Source organism: Elaeis guineensis, chromosome 10 (genome assembly GCF_000442705.2).
Source record: "Elaeis guineensis isolate ETL-2024a chromosome 10, EG11, whole genome shotgun sequence".
NCBI lineage: Eukaryota > Viridiplantae > Streptophyta > Magnoliopsida > Arecales > Arecaceae > Elaeis > Elaeis guineensis.
In genome coordinates, this window is record NC_026002.2 from 39,153,081 (window position 1) to 39,171,768 (window position 18,688).

General features: G+C 36.5%; 1 long non-coding RNA gene across 2 annotated transcripts; it reads right to left on the reverse strand.

Annotated features, from left to right (window-relative positions):
- Positions 1–9,667: 9,667 nt before the first annotated feature.
- On the reverse strand, positions 9,668–13,969 carry LOC105052324 (NADH dehydrogenase [ubiquinone] 1 alpha subcomplex subunit 1). 2 transcript variants are annotated; one of them, XR_012134943.1, is made up of 4 exons: positions 13,779–13,969; positions 13,570–13,659; positions 9,922–9,958; positions 9,668–9,886 (listed from the first exon to the last, which is right to left on the reverse strand). It is a non-coding gene; the product is annotated as an NADH dehydrogenase [ubiquinone] 1 alpha subcomplex subunit 1 (long non-coding RNA). The 2 variants fall into 2 exon arrangements; XR_003801907.2 differs by having other exon boundaries at positions 9,668–9,958.
- Between the last annotated feature and the right edge of the window lie 4,719 nt (positions 13,970–18,688).

An 18,688-nucleotide genomic window follows, 5' to 3' on the forward strand; every position in this document is an offset into this window, starting at 1 on the left:
GTTGCAGAGGAAAGCCCAATTTGCTTAGGCGCTCAATCATCTCGATCATATACAGTATATGATCAGTGACTGAGGCCCCATCCCTCATCCGAGCATTGAAAATAGCACAACTAGTTTTGTGCCTTTCAACATCGTCAGGCGTGCCAAAGGAGTCGTTCAACATTTGAAGCATCTCCTGTGGCTGGGCGTTCTCAAACCTTCGGCTGAACTCGTCATTCATTGCTACCAGCATAATACATCGAACGGTGGTGCGGTCATTGAGCCACTTCAAGTAAGTGTCTCGGATCGCTTTACTAGCGTTCGGAGCTGGCTCCTCAGGTGCTGGATCCGTTACTACATAAAGGATCCGTTCATGCTCAAGGACGATTTTCAATTTTCGATACCAGCTATCGAAATTGGGTCCCATGAGCTTGTCATTATCTAATAATGACCGGAGCGACAGGGTAGTGGCCATAGCTGCTTAAAGAAAAACGAGACCTCTATTAGTACATAAATTAATACTAAAGACTTGGACTTTAGTCTAAAGTTTTTTTCAATATTTTTACGAACTGGTAGCCTCATCCTCCAATTCGAGAAATTACTTTAATTCCTTAATGGGTACTAGAATCCACACAGACTACACACGAGCCCAACTTTGGTTGGTCAACCCATGTGCATCTATGGGTAGGTTCTTAACCAGTTGTTTCTCTAAACAACTTCTAGTAATTTATTTTGCCCCAGAACCTAATCAGTAGGCTTTGGCCTCCACTGAAAAGATCTGGTTAGGTCCAACCATTAACATGACTTAATTTAGTGAATCGGACCAATAAATGATCAGGCCCGACTTTGGCCGGCCAACCTAACCACCATCAGAAAGACTCAATCAAATTATCATATTATGAATAATAATTCCATTAGCCAATGAGCACCAGGCCTTTGGGCCTCCAATGATCATTGAACTAATGGACTCATTATCATTCACTTAATGGGAGGCTATGACTTAGTTATCATTATAACTTAATCATTTTAGGGACCTAATAATTTTGAGGATTTTATTAAAGAATAGTAGAGAAGAAATCATCCAGCCAATTTCAATCCTCCCACTGACTTCACCAAGTCAGATTAAAAAGGATTTAATTAAAGCTGGCATTAGGAGCACCTAAATCAGTCATACTGATTTACCTAATGACATGGGTGAGCTCTAACCACCAAGTGATCTAATCAAAATCTAACTTACCAGATTGGCCAGGTAAGTGAGATCAGTGGTGGGGATTTGCCATTAACTCGTCAATGATCGAATCAATGCGAGTAGCTCCCGCTTAAGAACCACTGGTCAAAACTGCCGAACTTACCTTAGACACCAACCGGTTCATTAGTTTTAATTTTGATCAACTTAGTAAATAGAGCTCCACCGCGTAGCCATGAATTAAGTCCATCTTGGTCTAGTTAAAGACATGGACCCATTCAACTACAACTATTGAAGTTGAGTCTAGAGTATCCTTGACCTAATCTAATTCAACTTTTGATTAGATTTGACCAATTACTCCAATTCATCCATTTTTTAAACTAACCTTAGGTCTAACCCAATTATGGACCTAATTCATCTAACCCATTGACCCAAAAGTTTATGCAATTGTCTTAGGTCTTAATTCACAATTCTAGACCTACTAGACAATACTTAATTCTTTTAATTAAGTACTTGGGCTGATGGGTCAGGGTTTGGCATTTCGAAAATAATTTTTAAATTTGAAAGATTTTATTTTCTGTTCACCAAATGTGTTAACTCATTTCACAAACGGATCAGCACATTTCATAAACAGCAATTCTATTGCTCATTTCATAACAGAAAATAACTCAAAATAAATCATAAATTTTCTTTTAGATCTAATCTAACACATTCATGATAAATTTCTTAATTAAGTCCTTTCGCTGCTTCATCGGCATGGGATATAATTGCATCGGCACCCCTACCGCCATAGGAGACCCCATCGAATGGGAAGAGAGGGCCTTTAAACCCTACTTTTCTCCTATGACCGGACGGCCATGGCAACCAACCCAATTAGATTACTTGCTACTTGGATCAAGTATATCTAAATATACAAATTTCAAAATTTAAATTTTGAATTTCAAATTTCAAATTTCAAATTTTAAATTTTAAATTTGAGATTTCAACCAAATTTTAAATTTCAAATTTTCAATCTTTGAATTTTAAATTTTGAATTTTGAATTTCAAATTTCAAATTTCAAATTTCAAATTTCAAATTTCAAATTTCAAATTTGAGATTCCAATCAAATTTCAAATTTTAAATTTTGAATTTTGAATTTCAAATTTCAAATTTCGAATTTCAAATTTCAAATTTGAGATTTCAACCAAATTTCAAATTTCAAATTTGAAACTTCTAACAAATTTCAAATTTCAAATTTCAAATCTTTTTGAATTTCGAATTTTGAATTTCAAATTTAAACTTATAGATTACACCTTAATCTATGCATGCATATGTATATCATATTCTAGAACCTGCTCTGATACCAATTGAAGCGAAAATTTAGTGCAGGGGCAAAATGGTAATTTTAAAACTTTTTCAAAATTACTATTTTACAGCAGAATTATTAATTAATCTCATTAATTAATACTAATTAACCCTACACTAGGATCTAAATATGATACAACAGCATGCATTTAAATTTGAAATTCAAATTTGAATCAGTAAACGTTTTACAGTACTGTGTTCAGAACACATCACCTTTTGCGGGTAGTCGATCACCGCAATCTGATCACCGTCGGAGGGCTCTGATCGTCACGTCGCAGCCACCCAACTATCTGGCCTCTGCGGATCGTCCACACGAAGCTCCCGTCTGATCAGCTCCTCACGAATGCTAGTTCGTGATTTCACCCTTTTGATGGCAGATGTTGATCGAACTCCTTCGATCGATGTGTGCCGACTTCTCGGATGCTCTGGATCGTCTGCACAGTTACTTGAGAGGCTGATGGATCTCTCTCTGAAATTTGGTGGACTCACGACACTCGTGGCACACCAATCTCACTTCCCGAACCCTAGGTAGAAACCCTAGGGTACACACCAAAAACCCTGCGCCCAATTTTCTCTCTTTTCTTTCTTTTTATCTCGGAAGGTTTTGGACCTTCACCTTACGCAGAAGCCTTCCTCACGCCCCAAAGTTTCTCTCCTAATTTTTCTACGCACGTCCCACCTTTCTCCTCTTTTTAAAACAACGTCAAACGTGTCTTATCCGCGTGAGAGGATAAAGACAAGAGGTTACACATTTGAATTCAAATCAAATTTGAATTCAAACGAAAACCAACTTATCCCTATCCTTTTGGGTGTGAGAAGAGAAGGGGCATGGTTCTTTGTGCGTGAAAAAAGTTTCATGAGAAACTTTTTCTCGTGTAAGCAATGTGGCGCACAAAATGGATAAGGATGAAAGGGCAAGTGATAAGTTATCCATTCAAATTCAAACATGCTTTGAATTTGAATGGCTAACTAATTATTTTATCCATCCATATGGCGCACAAATGAGGACGTGGGGAAGGGTTTTGCGTGAGAAAAATTTCACGAGAAGTTTCTTCTCGTGAATTCAAATGGGTGCAAGGAAGTTGGGTGACGCAGGGAATTTAAAACAAGGTGGTTTGATTCAAATTGAGCCAACCTAGTTTAAAATAGGTCGAGCACAATTAGACCAAATTAAACCCAACATAATTAGGCTTAATTAGGCTTAATAAAATCCTAATCAAATCAAGAATTAACTAAACCTAACCCCTGATCAAATCAGGGACTAAACCACCTTAGCGATTAGGTCAACATTTAACCTAATCGGGTCAATCCAAACTGAATCCAATTCAATTGGACTTGATCCAAAAATAATTACTCAATCAAATTGAGTTAATTAGTGATTAAATCACTAATTAAATCTCTCATAAATATTGAGTCCAAATCCGATGGGCAATCGGCATCAGAGACCATCGATATGAAACCCTGATCAAAGAGTTCAAATTTCAAATTCAAAATTCAAAATTCAAAATTTTGACCCCGGTACCCAAAATGTGTGGAACTCATGATTAGAGAATCCTAATTCTCAATCATAGAGTCCCAGATAGATAAGACTCATAATCAGCCATCAGATCAGAAAGGAACCTCTAATGTGTGTGACCCCGCAGGTTCGAACCTAAGCCGATAGCACAGGAACCAATTTCTGTACTAATCGAAGTGACCATCTAGCAATGGTACCCGACGACCGGATAGGTCGAATAATCGCAATCGCAATATTCAGAACCTACATGAATATGGTTACCGTATAATTCATCCCTTTTGACCCCTGTGTTTAGGATGACTCAGGGTTAAACTGTCAACCCTGATGATATCATCCGAATCGTGCTCAACTCAATTAGTCCTGTGACTCCTCACTAGGACTACCCTGGCCAAGGTTTTACTAAATTGAAACACGACTGTACACAGCTCCTAAACTGGAGTGGTCAATCCCATCTTGACACGCACCGACAAGTCAAGTACTTGACTACACCCAGCATCCTTCCGTCACTGAATTAGAAATTCAGGTAGTCCAGTGCCTAAGTGCAGTGAGTTGCTTGCAAGTCACCGTGACGGTCTCAGGTCGGAGGGACATTTATACCCATATCCCATCGGAGCAAATCTTGACAGCAGAAATAGCTCCGGAGTTGGTAACGTTCAGTGTAGATGTACCATTACATCTCACCTGTATGCCATACCAGTGTCTCCACACTCTTTGGTTATGAGGACAACCAACCCATATGGCACACAACGACCTATGCTTGATAAATGTTGTCGTCCTTGGTAACAACGTATCATTTGGTCGCGAACATGTTTAAGGACTAAGCAACAAATCCTCCTTTGTCGAGTCTAAATAGTCCTAAGGACTTCACCACAATACAGGAGTTCATTAGAAGATGAAACATTTGTGATGAAAAAATATCAAAATAACTTTTATTTATTTATAATTCATGTACTAATACAAAAGGAGCACAACCGTCAACAGGCTGACGATTGACTTTGGGACACTATTCCCAACAATCTTTTGATTGTAAATTTTTACTAACTGAGTTAACAGTAAATAATATATCATATTAAATAATTATATCCAAAAAAAATTTAAAATTTTCATGCTTATATGTTGCTAAACAATTAGCTTCACTTTTAGTTTTAGGAACTTCACTAATTTTGATAATTTTAATAAAGCATCTCTTATTTGTGGAGCTTGAAATCTTATTATTTTAATACTTTCAATATGATTTTTCCAACGTATTTGTGATAATGATTTAAGAGTTAGATCGGATATATTATCTTGTAAAATTTTTCATCATTTAATAAAAAAAATAATGAATATATATATTGTACTACTCCAAAAAATGATACAGCTTTAGTATAAGAATTAGCCATGTCACAAAGTACTAAATTTAGATTGTGACAACCACATGGTGTATAAAAGGATCTAGAATTTATATTTAAATTTTTTTTTATATTCCTTGCTGTTTGCCCTTCATATTAGATCCATTATCATATCTTTGTCCTCTTAAATTATTAATATCAAGTCTAATATATTTTATTTCATCCATAATAGCATCAAAAAGATCTTTTCCAATTGTATTATCTACTTTTAAGAATTCAAAAAAAAATATTCTATAATTTTGATTGGATTTGATGAAATATCTATATATCACAATATAAAAGATATTTACTCTTGATGACTTGCATCTACAGTGCAATCAAGTATTATTGAAAAATATTTTTTTAATAATTTTTTTAATATTTTTATTTTTAATTTTAGTTACTAATAAATTTATCAATTTATTTTGTATATTATGTCTAAGATAATGAGTATGAATTTTATTATCTTTAATGCATTGAATATATTCTTGCATCATCGAATCGAATTCTGCAATTATTTTAATTAGACTTAAAATTTTTTTATTATTTTCTTGATAGATCTTTTCATGTTCTCACGAAAAGCTAAATTATTTTTATTAAAAATTTTTACTACAGCAAGAATTCTTAATAATATTTTTTTCAATATTCTTCATCTTTATTTATTTGTTCTTGAATAATTTTATCAATTATTTTATTTTTTAATAATTTTATTTCTAAATCAATTTATGAACTCATATTAATAATATATTCATTACTTATCTCATGACTCTTAAGTTTATACTAAGATTTTTTCAATCTCTAGTACCAACATTAGCTAGTTTACTTATACTAGAAACAGAATTAAATAATTTATAACCCAAATAAAAAACTCTATTCTAATCTTTTGAATAAATTAGCCATCTTCTTTCATGTTTCTCACCATTTGTCAATTTTTGAATATAATATGTAGTAAAAAAATATCTTGAGAATTCATGCATCTTTAGGAAAATCTATATCATTAACTCTAATTGAATTTTTTTCTACTAATAAATCTCTCATATTTATATCAATATTTGTCCATTGACTTGGATCGTAAATATTTTTAGGAATGCAATCATTTAAATTAATAGATTGGTTCTCTTCACCATGAGTTTGAGGATCATTTTGAATCTCTTCATTGACTTCTTCTTATTCCAAAATTTTATTATCATCTAACTCTAAAAGATTATTAACTTGTTCATTTAAGAAATATTCACCAATATTTTTTGATTTATTAGGTTTATTGCTTGTAAAAAATTTATCAAGAGCTCCTTTTTGAGATTGTAATAAACTTTCAATTCTTCTTTTTTTTTTGAAGCTTTGAATAATCAGTTTCATATTTTCAAGTTGACATATTTAAATTTTTATTATGAATTATCAAAAAAAATAGCTATTATAATTATTTTATATTTTTTAAATGGCTAATACAAGATTACAATCAAAATTTCTAATTCAATGAATCAACTATTAAATAAAATAGTGATAATATAATAATATAATATAAATTCTAAATTAAATAAAAATTTTTGTAAAGGTTAGAACAGTAGTATCTGATTATTGAATGCTAATTGCAAATGAGATGAATAATCAACTAATTGTCTTGTGCAGAAGTACAGAAAATATGAGTTAGAGTCTTAGAAAGTGCTATTAAGAAAAAAAGTAAAAAGAATAAGGAAAGAAGAAATAAGAAATAGATATTATAAATTAAAAAAAAAGATTTGGTTTTATAGGAAAAAAATATAACCATTGTGTTCAATAAAAAGCTAAAAGCATATATCCGTTGATTGATTGAAAATTAGTACTTAATTAGGGAAGTGAAAGAATATGTTGGCATCAATAAATATAGAAGTATTAACCACGGCAGGCGTCTGTCTTTATTTCTTCCAACATACCATCCTCCACGTGTATTGCGACCCAGGAAAAGCTTAAAAAAAAATAATGATAGACCGTCGAAGCCCTAGCCATTGGCCCCCTCTGGGCCCATGCAGAGATTCAAAGGCCAAAGTCCTTCCTTACCGCTAGCATTGGAAGCCTGGAACCTCGTCGGAGATGCCCCTCGAGGTCTCCACAGCTCCATTGCCATTGAATGTGTCTGTATCCTCTCCATCGACGGTCGTACCGTTGGCACAGGTGTCACCCTCGCTTGTCTTGAGGCCTCTCTCTGCAAGCTCTTTGGTGACCTCATGGTCCCCACTGCCTCAATTGCCGGCTTCTTCGACCTCATCGTCAGATCTGATGCTGGCAGTGTCTTCATTGCCATGCTTTTTACCTATGGTCCCAATGGGCACCCACTCTTCTTTGCCGCCGACGTCCTCCGCGGCTCTACTTCCTCATCAAGAACCACTCCTGTCTCGCCATTTTTGACGAAAAAGGCCTTCAGCCTTCTTCGCAAGATCTTCCAATGATCGGATGGCGGCAGCTATCGGTTATTCCTCCAATAGATCTTCGGCGACACCATGTTCGTCTTCTCTGGTTATTCCTCTGGGCTGCGCTATTTGTCTTCTCATAGGTGGATGTGGTGGAGAGTGGAGATCAGGAGACGGATAGCTATTAGTGGGGGCCTGGGGGTCTAAAGCAAATGGGGTCTAGAGCAAGGGCTTGGCCGACCCCGATGGTTAGTTTTGGTGATGATTTAATAATGCACTCCGCTTTGTTCGTATGTTTCTCATTAGGTCGAATGTTCCACTTTCTATATGAGGAGATAAGTAGATCGAAGATTTGGAGAGTCTATATACGGAGATAACATTCCCTGTGAGTGGAAGATGTTGATAATATTAAAGACTCCATCCACATGGTATTGGATTCCTATCTTATAAGGTTATCAGGTAAGAGATTAAATTTGAATTAAATTGAACCGTATCTGATAAGATTATCGGATAAAAAATTAAATTTGAATTAAGCTTTATCTTGATAAGGTAGAATTTGAGTTTGAATTTGAATTTGAATTTTGAGTGTGAGTTTAAATTTGAGCTTTGAGTTGAATTAACTATTAGATAATTATCTCAACTTTATTTATAAGGTACTCTCTCATCTGTTGCGAGAATACATGGAGATGTAAAATACTCTCCCGACAACAAGAAAAGAGTCGCCGATTAGAGAACGTACTACAAGAGGGGGCAACCCTAGTAGCCGCCCTACGACCGCCAGATTTTCTTTTCAAGGTGGGGGTGGCCTGTGGAGGGGGAATCAGAGGAGTTTCGGAAAGTTTCTTTTCTTTTTTTTTTCCCCTTTTAATTAGAAATAAATATGCATATATTGGAAATTTTTATATATTTTAAGACCCATAATGATAATGGACGGAGAGATGGAAGGGGTCCCGTTGAAACAAAACGCAATTTAGAGATCCGAGACTTTCAAGAAGGGAATCAAGACGTGGAACACATGAGCAAGCTTGAGGGGGTGTAAGTATTTTCGTTTCCTTCTTTTCTCTTTTCTGAAGAGAGAAAGGTTATTATATCAACCAATTATAGCGCTCAACAGGAGATCGTCATTCTTCGAAACACATTTTGACCATCCTTCCACGTTCTTGAGACCAACTCTCCATGAACAATCTCAACTACCGCACCCAAACCCAAAATTGTAATTGTCTGATGTAGAGTAGTTAAAGAGTGAGAGCAACTCTTTTTTATTTTTTTATTTTTTAGTTACGCAAGATAGTTGTTATCTAATAAAATAAAACTTTTGATTCTTAATAATCTCTGGTCTACAGGATGCACGTGACATGTAACGAAAAAAAAAAAGGTAAGAAGTAACGAGGCGGAACAAGTGCCGACCCGGATTTGAACCGGATCCGCTGGGAATAGTACAAGATAATGCCAAGGCTCGACTCAACTAGGGCATACGCGTCTAGAATCGAACTGGTTGTCTTTAATTGGAGAATTGACGGTTAACACTTCAAATTTTCCATTACAACTACGAGATTACCAAGGCATTCAAGTCTTCTATTTCTTCGCATATCAGTGAACCAAATCCTGCTTTGGTCGGCAGCAGCCCAAAAACAACAACCATGCTTAGATCGAGCATTAATCATATGTTGATTAAGATTTAGATGCTAAATGACAGTTCAGCATATGGTGCAAAACCTTATATGGACAGCTGCAATCTACCAATAGTACCTTAAATATGAAACCACCAATGCATCTTCTGCTACATGTATCAAGCACAACTCTGCAAAATCAAACCATACGAAGAATATTAGTCTCCCGGGCAGCTTCCTGTTTCATATAAAATTAAATTGATCACTAAAAGTACAATTTTAACAGCAAAGCAAAGACACGAAGTAATTTGATTCCTTCAAAACAAGAGTACAATGCAACATTCTCCAATTGTTCGCAGACATATGGCCCCAGCTAATGAACCAGCCAACCATCTATAATATTTTAACTGGAATTCGCCACTTCGATCACACAGGGGTTCTCATGTGCATAAATAAGGAAAAGCACAAATAAAAGCATGGTACAAGGTGCCTTAAAGCATATTGTCTCCGATTCTTGAAGGAACGTTATTCCCATCTGCGTTGAGCGCCTCCCATGGACAACCAGTTCCTGCACCAAGGCATCAAAATTAGTATGCTTCATGATGTATCTATTAACAAGACTTGTTCGGTAGCTCACGGTAACAAACCAAAATTGTCCTTTTCAAGATAGTAATTCTGAGTGACCAAGTGCATTCATTAAGTTAAAAATGAAGTACATGACTTATTTTGCTGGTACTTATGTTAACAGTATAGGCAATGCTTTTTAACACCATGTGAGCCGTGGTCCAGATTCTACAGTTCCTGCAAATCTTGACATCCCATGTGCTGCATGCAAGTCAAGGTACTACAATTCATGGGGCTGCTGGATCCTGCTCCCCGGTTCATGCAGTCCATAGCAAATCATTCCCAAAATTAAAGCACAGCAGAGATAAGTTACAGGTTGTCCATGCATGCACATGGAACCATTCATGGTCGCACAAGTGCATGGATGGAATTCCATAGAACTTGCAGAATGTGCAAACTTTAATAACACAAGCACAGATTAAGCCATGAAAGCATGCGAGAGAATGTCCATGGGTTTCACATGAACCGTATAATACATACGTAAGGCATGCTCATGAATAAAGAGCATTCAGAAACACATGGGTGAAAAAACTAGAGTATGAATGTTCCCATGATAATGGGACAGGAAATGGGCGAGGCTTATACTTTTGAGCTTGATAGAGTTTCAAGGCTGGCTATGAGCTGCTCTAGACCAACCCAAGCTAATTTTAGAAAACAATAACTCTAATTCAGGAATAAAAGAAACCTAGGCGACAAAAATCAAAAGAATATTAAGAAAAAGAAAAAAAAAAATACAGGCGAATTTTGGTCGATGTCTCCCACTGGGTCAGAACTCATTGTGAGCACAATGGTGTAAACCATGATAAATTTCATCTCATACATTATCATCATGAGTTGATGATGATCAATCCCTATGCAGATGCAGTCCCTTTTCAAGTAGCACCTGATGGTTTGATGCCAACATCCATCATATTTTTGGTCCTTTGACATTTGTTGCTGTAAGAAGAAGAGCTTTCCAGTATCTAGTGGATACCCATAAGCCTTTTTAACAAGATTGACAATTAACTAACACTCTTTTCGACTTTCATCTCCTCATCCACATCCTTTTTTAGATCTTCAACATTACTTTGGGGTTAATGAAGAGTTTCTTTAAATGTTCAATCAAGGGTTCTATGTTAACCAACCAATTCATCATTATTGAGGTTTGATATGGAGATGTCTTGGGTTATACGAGTAGAATTTTCCATCTATTTTTTTAATGTAATGATCTCAGTGACCTTTTTCAAATGACCCACAGTCTACCACAAGTTATGCTCTATAGAAATATATTGCAGTCTAGTTTCACTTTAGAGTTGTTTTTTGGTTGTCCAATTCACAATTACTTTAGGAGCAGAAGTCCTTGTTAGAAGACATATATGACTTCATTCTTGGGCGTGGAGAAATTCAAGAATGAACAAATGCTGGAAGTCAAAGTACTTCAAACTTTAGAAGCCGAGCTATTATCTCCATCTTCAGAATATAAGAAAGATAAGCATGTCATATTCTCCCTTTTATATAGGAGTTAGGAGAGAGAGAACCTCCCTAGAAATTTTTGAAAAGAAAATGAAGAGAATTGTACACAGGGAGAGAAAGGCCAACCAAAGACCCACACAAACAACTCCGCACCAAGGACCTAGACTTCTTAAGACTTTGTGAGAATTTCAAATTTGCACCAAATTGAATCAAATTCCACTCAATGATGATCTTTACATAACACTCTCCATTATTAAAGTGGTCCAAGACAGTTCTACTCACAATAATAAGCGGCACCTTCTTCTTTGGAACGATTCTAGAATTTCTCTCCTCCATAACAGCCAGCAAGTTGCCATCACCAACTGTTTCTAGATAGATCTCCGCATATAAGGAATCCTTTTCCTCCTCCAAACTATCCAAATTAGAATGTCATATTCATATGCGGTTTATCTTCACTTTAGTCAATTTAACATCTGATGATTTATCCAGCTCCAGATGTGAGTTTTCTAATGGTAAAAGATGCCGAAATAATTCTTTTAAATTTCTGGATGTAGATGTTACTTCATACAAAGCCACCACAACAATTCTAGACTGTAATATAGTTTTATTTTTTAAAAAAATGCCAACTACAAATGCACTCCTTAACAATGGCGGTGTCAATAGATTGAACCTGAAGGAAACACATTATCAAGCCCACTTCACTAAGCTCATTACACAAAGTTTCTTTTGAACTGTCATGTCTTTAGCATTTACTAGGTTGTTTAGTAGTTGAATCAGGTGTCATAGTAGTTTTCAACATCTAGTTGTTTGGTAAGTTGTCAGATCATTTATTACTTGTGTTGTTTTGAGTGGAACATGAAAACAAATTCTGAAACTTGCTATGTTATTGACGTTGCAGACGGAGAGGTGGAGGGAAGTCCCACCCTATACTTGTGTATGAGCCAGCCATGCATAAGGAAATGTAATCAAGCTTGTCATTTTGAATAAAATGTTAGCCTTTGGCTTTGGATAAGGAACTCTCCTTGATATCTTCTTGTACTTTTATAACAGTGTACTCTTGGGGATGGGAAGCATGTAACTGAATTTCAATTGTGTTCCCTCCTTGCATCCAACTTGGAATTTGTTTCTGCTCTCGACCTCACTTCTAGCAGTCATTTTACCATCCACAAAGCATAATAAACCTATTCAAACATGACAAATTTTCAACCTAATCTAAATGTAAAGGATCTTTGTTTCGCCTTGTCGTGACTCAACTTATTGAACTCATAAAATAAAATTTGCAATGCTCAAAAGCAGCTTGAAAACAAATACTGGCATGCCCAAAAACTCAATCAACCTGTTATAATTCCTTGTTCTTTTTTCTTTTGGCTTTAGAAGATATACAAATCAACGCAATGCGAAGGATGAAGCATATCATGCAGTTATATGAAAAGAGGCTTGTTGATGATAGACACTCAGTCAACAGACAGCTTTTGCCTATTTGAATCACCCACAAAAAGGTTATCCAAGGGCTGAAAATTCATTGATTATGGGATCCTCTAGGAATGCTATGGGTGATCAATCTGGGCACAATTCATGTTGAAATTGCAATGGAAAAAGCTGTAAGATTCATCTTTACAACCAGAAAACAACATTTCCTTTTCCATCTTGTGAAAGAGAACAGATCACATTATAAAGCAAACAGCAATGATAAAGATGATTACATCATATCACTAACAAAGCAACTAAGTTAACAAGAAAGGAAATGTTACAAATACTCAAAATCATTATTTTGAGTATCCAGAAAATGGATTAGCTGTTCATACATCCGTGAAGGATGGGGTTTTACTCAGGGTCTCAGTTCTCTAAAAAGAGTCGCAGTTGATTAGATTGGTGGACTCCACTCAAAAGAAAAATAACCTGGAGATGGTAATTAGTACTAATAATTGTTTCATTTCCTTGAAACAATCAAATAGGCTAGTGTTCGACGCTTCAAAGTTCAAACCTTATCAAGAAATCTACCAAAACCCTAACCCTATAGCCAACCCATCAAACAAAAAGCCATCAAAAGGAAAAAGAAAGCAAGAAATTGATATCATAACAACAAAATTAACATAAACTGACCTAATTCCCGGCGGAAGAATACTGCTCCGTGATCTTCTTGTCCCTCCGCTCCATCGCCACATCCCACATATCATTCCCGACATGCTTTGGCTGCAATTTATTTAAAAGAAGAAAAAAATTCGCCTTCCAACTATGATAAAATCTCAAATTTAAGAACAAACCAAAAATCACATGAAAAAAATTTATACTCCTATTTTTTTAGATCTCACCCTTCCGTGGGCCGCTTTGTGGATGTAGTACTGGGCGTTGCCCATAACGCACAGCATCCCGGCAATGATTCCCAGCGGAAGAACAGCTTCCAACCAAAATAATTTCGCCATTTCCGAGGGTTTCCCGAATCAAAATCGACGAACAAAAAATTAGGGGGAGTTACTCCGACACGAAGCAATAGGCTCTAATTGGTAAAATGAGGGAAAAAATTCGGGCCATTGCCCGAGTCCGATAAGAACCGACCCGACAACCCGATTTCGGGTTGGGTTGGATCCGGGTTAAGGGTTCAGACAACGTAGTCCAAGCTAAGACAAACCTGAATCTGGATCAAAGCAATAACCATCAGATTGGATCAGCCCGAATAAACTTATGCATTAGTGTCTCGTCTAAAGATGGATGATTTAAGACTGATTTTTTTTTTTTTTTTACTGGTTTGCCCTTGGAACCATGGACCTAACGGATTTGATCTATGGATTTTCCAACTCATCTTGATTCGATGGGTTGATAAATGATAGCATTAGGCGGGGTCACTGTATCTTTTCTTTATTTTCATTGATGTTTCTATGGAGATATATTTCATCAAGGTTATTTAAAGCTCTCACAAAGAAAAAAGAGATCGATCAAACATTTGACACTTATACCAATATATATAAGATGATGAAGCCATCAAGATCGATCATGGTTAATTGTATTACCATATATAGCTGCCTGCCATCTACCATGCATTGTATACCACAATTATAGCCATCTACTGCTAAAAGTTAGCGCCTAAAAAGTTGCTAAAAGACTTGGGGTAGCACAAGCTTCCTAGGTTAAACTACATCTAGACAAGCATCAGTGTGGTTCTTTGGATTAGAAGGCAAGCCCATTTGTACTTAAGACCAAAGCCTTCTTTAAAAATCACCAGACTTATGCACGTATGCATACAAGCATGCTCGCTTGCACCTACAAGTTCCTAATATATCTAACCATACATGGATGGATGCCAGTCTATACCTTGATATGCATGTATATGTTCGAAAAAATAAAAAAAAAAGAGGAGTATGTATCAGTTTAGACCAATGGCATCTAATCCTGATTCCGATAAATGGCATTAATCGATTTCAAAGGTCAGATAGAAGCCAGTAGCACCGTAGATAGAGTGATAGTTAACTATATGAGAGGCAGTACCACTAACAAGTAAGAATTTATTTTGTTGTTCAAGCAATTGAATCAAATTCCATTTTTTGAGTTAAAAAAGGTAAAATGTAGTTCTTTGTCCGGTTGAGGAAATAATTCAAAGTTGTTTCATGGAGTTGGCACTTTTGTGTGGCAAAAAGGAAGCCACTTACTTACATCATCATAATATGCCAAACTCAAAAGATAGTGCATAGATATTGTGCCAATGCCCAATGCATATTCTTTATTTCTTGCACATTTGAACCGAACGACATGTTTAGAGGAGACCTCGATTCATATTTAAATGATTTGTTGTTATGTAATTTGCTATTGTATGTGTCAGTGAAAAATCATCAATTTGGAAGATTCTTTTTGAGGAAAGAAGTGGGGACTTTGGTCACCACCACCTTCATTAAGATGATGAAATGACTTAAGAGCCGTTTTTAACCTGTTTTGCTTTCAATGTAGGGCTCATGAGTTTATTAGCTTCTATAGTTATAGGCTATCGTGGGCTCCGCACCATTTAATGGAAAAGGAAAGCTATAAACCGTCACCATAAATAAGTTCCTAACGATAACTCAAAAGCAAATCAACTTAATATGGATTTAATTTCAGCCTCATATATATATATATAGCTTGATTTTACTATTTGTCACTCAGTTGGACCCTAACTTTCTTTTTACCTTGTTTACACTAGAATAGTATTTATATACGAGGTTCTGGGTTCGTCTATATGGTGGTGAGGAGGCCAATTCATTCAAACTCGATCCCAAATCAAATATTTTTCAATAGGGGTTGGGACTCTAAGATCACATCCAAAAAACAAAAAGATACGCCTGATTGTTCCCCTTCAACTCCTGTTTTGTTTTTTTTTTTAGCAGAAAAAAAAATTAGCATTTATATATGACTGATACATAGACCTAAGCTAATTAATTACCTATAACTTGCACTTTGTACTCGATCCAAATAAGACAATCAGAGTGGTCCTTACAATTCACACAAATATTTATTATGTGCATATCATTCTTAACATAATGCAAAAGCAAGAATGTAAGCAAGTATAGACCACAAGAGTGAATGCTGGTTGGAAATAAACATAATGAAATTTAAGCAATATATTGCATTCTTCACCCAAATATCCAGAAAATACTTCATTGCCATCCTTCAGAAGTAGGATAAAAAAAATTATTTCTAAATATGCTAGGTTGGTGTAATTCAGTATGACCCATAAATGACACAAATGATTCAAGGAATGAAATCACAAAAGCGTCCAATAGCTAAAATTGATATGAGTCTCCTGGTACAAGAAGCTCTTGATGACATCGAAAATTCTATCGAGATAACTTAATTTGTTTACTATTATTCCACCAAAGGACAATCCTAAGAGATTTTGCTTAATGAACAGTCAAGATTTTGTCTGCTACTGAAAACGTACGTTATACTAACCATCCCAAGCGTCATGACAAGAAGAACTGGGCCTACCACGATACATGTTTGTTGTCACGATACAAACACTTGGACCGACCACCCAACTCCAATGACTTGTCGCTCTTGTGGTCATCATACGGCAATTCAGTCGATTCATCTGTCTGTTTTGAAAGTTCACAAACATTCACATAAACCTTCTCTCTCTCTCTCTCTCTCTCTCTCTCTCTCACAGCAAGGATAATTTTTGAATAAAAAATACAAAATTATCTAGAGAATTGATATTTCCAAACATGTGCGAGGAGCATCATTCTAGGTCGTTGTAAATTTGAAATAATTTTGAAAAATTACACGGAGAATTGATATTTACATTCAGAAACTAGCTTGTTCATAGCATGACATTCATATGTTCACACTTGAAGGGGAGGGAGATGAGAAAAAGGAGGAAAGAAAGGAAAATCCAAACCTTAAAAAAGCCAGGTTCCCTCTCAACTTCCTCCATGGTCCCCGACTCTTCCTAGGAAACATCACCCGGGCCCATCTGGCCCGGTCCAACCTCTTCCCGGCCCACTCGTCCCTTTCCATCTCGCTTCCGTGACCGTTCGTGAGTTGGAGCGCTCCAATCCCGCGAGTTTCCCCCCTCCGCGCGCTACGTCCGAAGCGAACCCCGGCCCCCGCGCTGCGGCCGTGCCCAGCTCTCCCCAACCCCCCATGTGGCCCGTCTCGTGCTCCGTAGCCCTACAAAAAAGCAGTCATGGCAGAGCACCACGGAGCATTGAAGACTTTAGACCATCCATTGTCTCATAGTGTCCTCAACCACCCCATGAACAAGATCGAGATTTTTTTTTTTTTTTTTTTTGAGGTTAAGAACAAGATTGAGAGTTAAGAAGAGTTATTACGTATTGGGCTCTCGGCACTAAAAATAATGAGGGGCATCTGAGCTTTGGATGCGCAATTATTGAATCTTTGACATCAGTTAAGAAGGTTAAACTTGAAATCTAGAAGAGTTTTGGATTATGAGCACTCGAAATAATGAGGAGTACCAAGCCTATGATATTCCTTAGCAAAAAAAAACCTATGGATACTCTGTTGTTATTCTTCCAAGATCATGGACTTTCCACTCCCACCAACTTCGCCACTTGACAAGATTAAATTTGAAAATTTTAAGAGAGTATTTGGGTTCCAAACACTCAAAACAATGAGCGGTGTGTGGGCTTTTGGGTGGTGACAAGAACTACTAGATTTGCTTTAATGAGCTGCCAAATCTATTGAACTCTAACCTTAAGTCTCGTAGGGTCATGAACTTTTTCCACTCCCACCAGCTACGCCACTTCACGAGGTTAGATTTAAAATCGAGAAGAGTATCGCTAATTGAGCTCACAGCTCTTGAAATAATGAGAAGGGTGTGGGAGCTGTGAGCTTTTCAGGGGGTGATAAGAAAAGCTAAACTTTTATAGTGTACCAAAACTATGGAGCATGGAAATTGGAATAGTCTATTACGGGGGGTTTGGGTTTCTGTGAGGGTTATGACAACAAAGCAAAGGGGGAGGGTGCGAGTTCTCAACGAATGATGGAATGGTGGGAATCTGGTTATTGTCGTGGAAGGGGGGGATGGGATGACGCGCATGTGTGCGTGATTTAATAATGGGGGAACACAGCAGAGAAGCGCTTTGAGGCAACCCCCACATTTCTGTCCTGCATGCACTGCCGTATTCTTTTCTATCAGACCAAAAGGGAATCCTATGCTCTTTTCTTCTTGTTCAAACCCCCCCCCCTCTCTCTCTCTCTCTCTCAACGCTTGTGTACAAGTGTAATTGTACAGCTGATCATAAAGAGTATTCTGTATATGAAAATCCATGTAATTTTCTCCATTTATACAGATTGTTACTTCTGCTTGTTTTTAAACTAGTTAAGGCTAATTAAGGGTGTAGAAAGACAAAAACTTAATTGTCTAATTAGTAGCCAATCAAACTTGGGGCTTGGCCTCTTCTCACTCAATTTGTTGCTAGAAAATTGGCTGTTAGTGGACCAAATAGCACTGGAAGGGCATGGGTTAAGGGGTCGGTTAAATTTGAGAATATGTGCAAAAGTGTTTGGAAGATATAACATTAATGTTGGTAGGAGAATAGGTAATGACTAATAAGATTCAAGGACTAAAATATAATTATGGAAAAGAGAGGGATTACTATGCACATATTTATAAAAAAAATCTCAAAAAAAAAAACTCATGATTTAAATTTTAGGTTTCAATTTGATCTTGTACTCTTATACTTTAAATGTTTGGTATTACGGAAAAGAAACCCTTGTCGAAGTTTGGCTTCTGTCT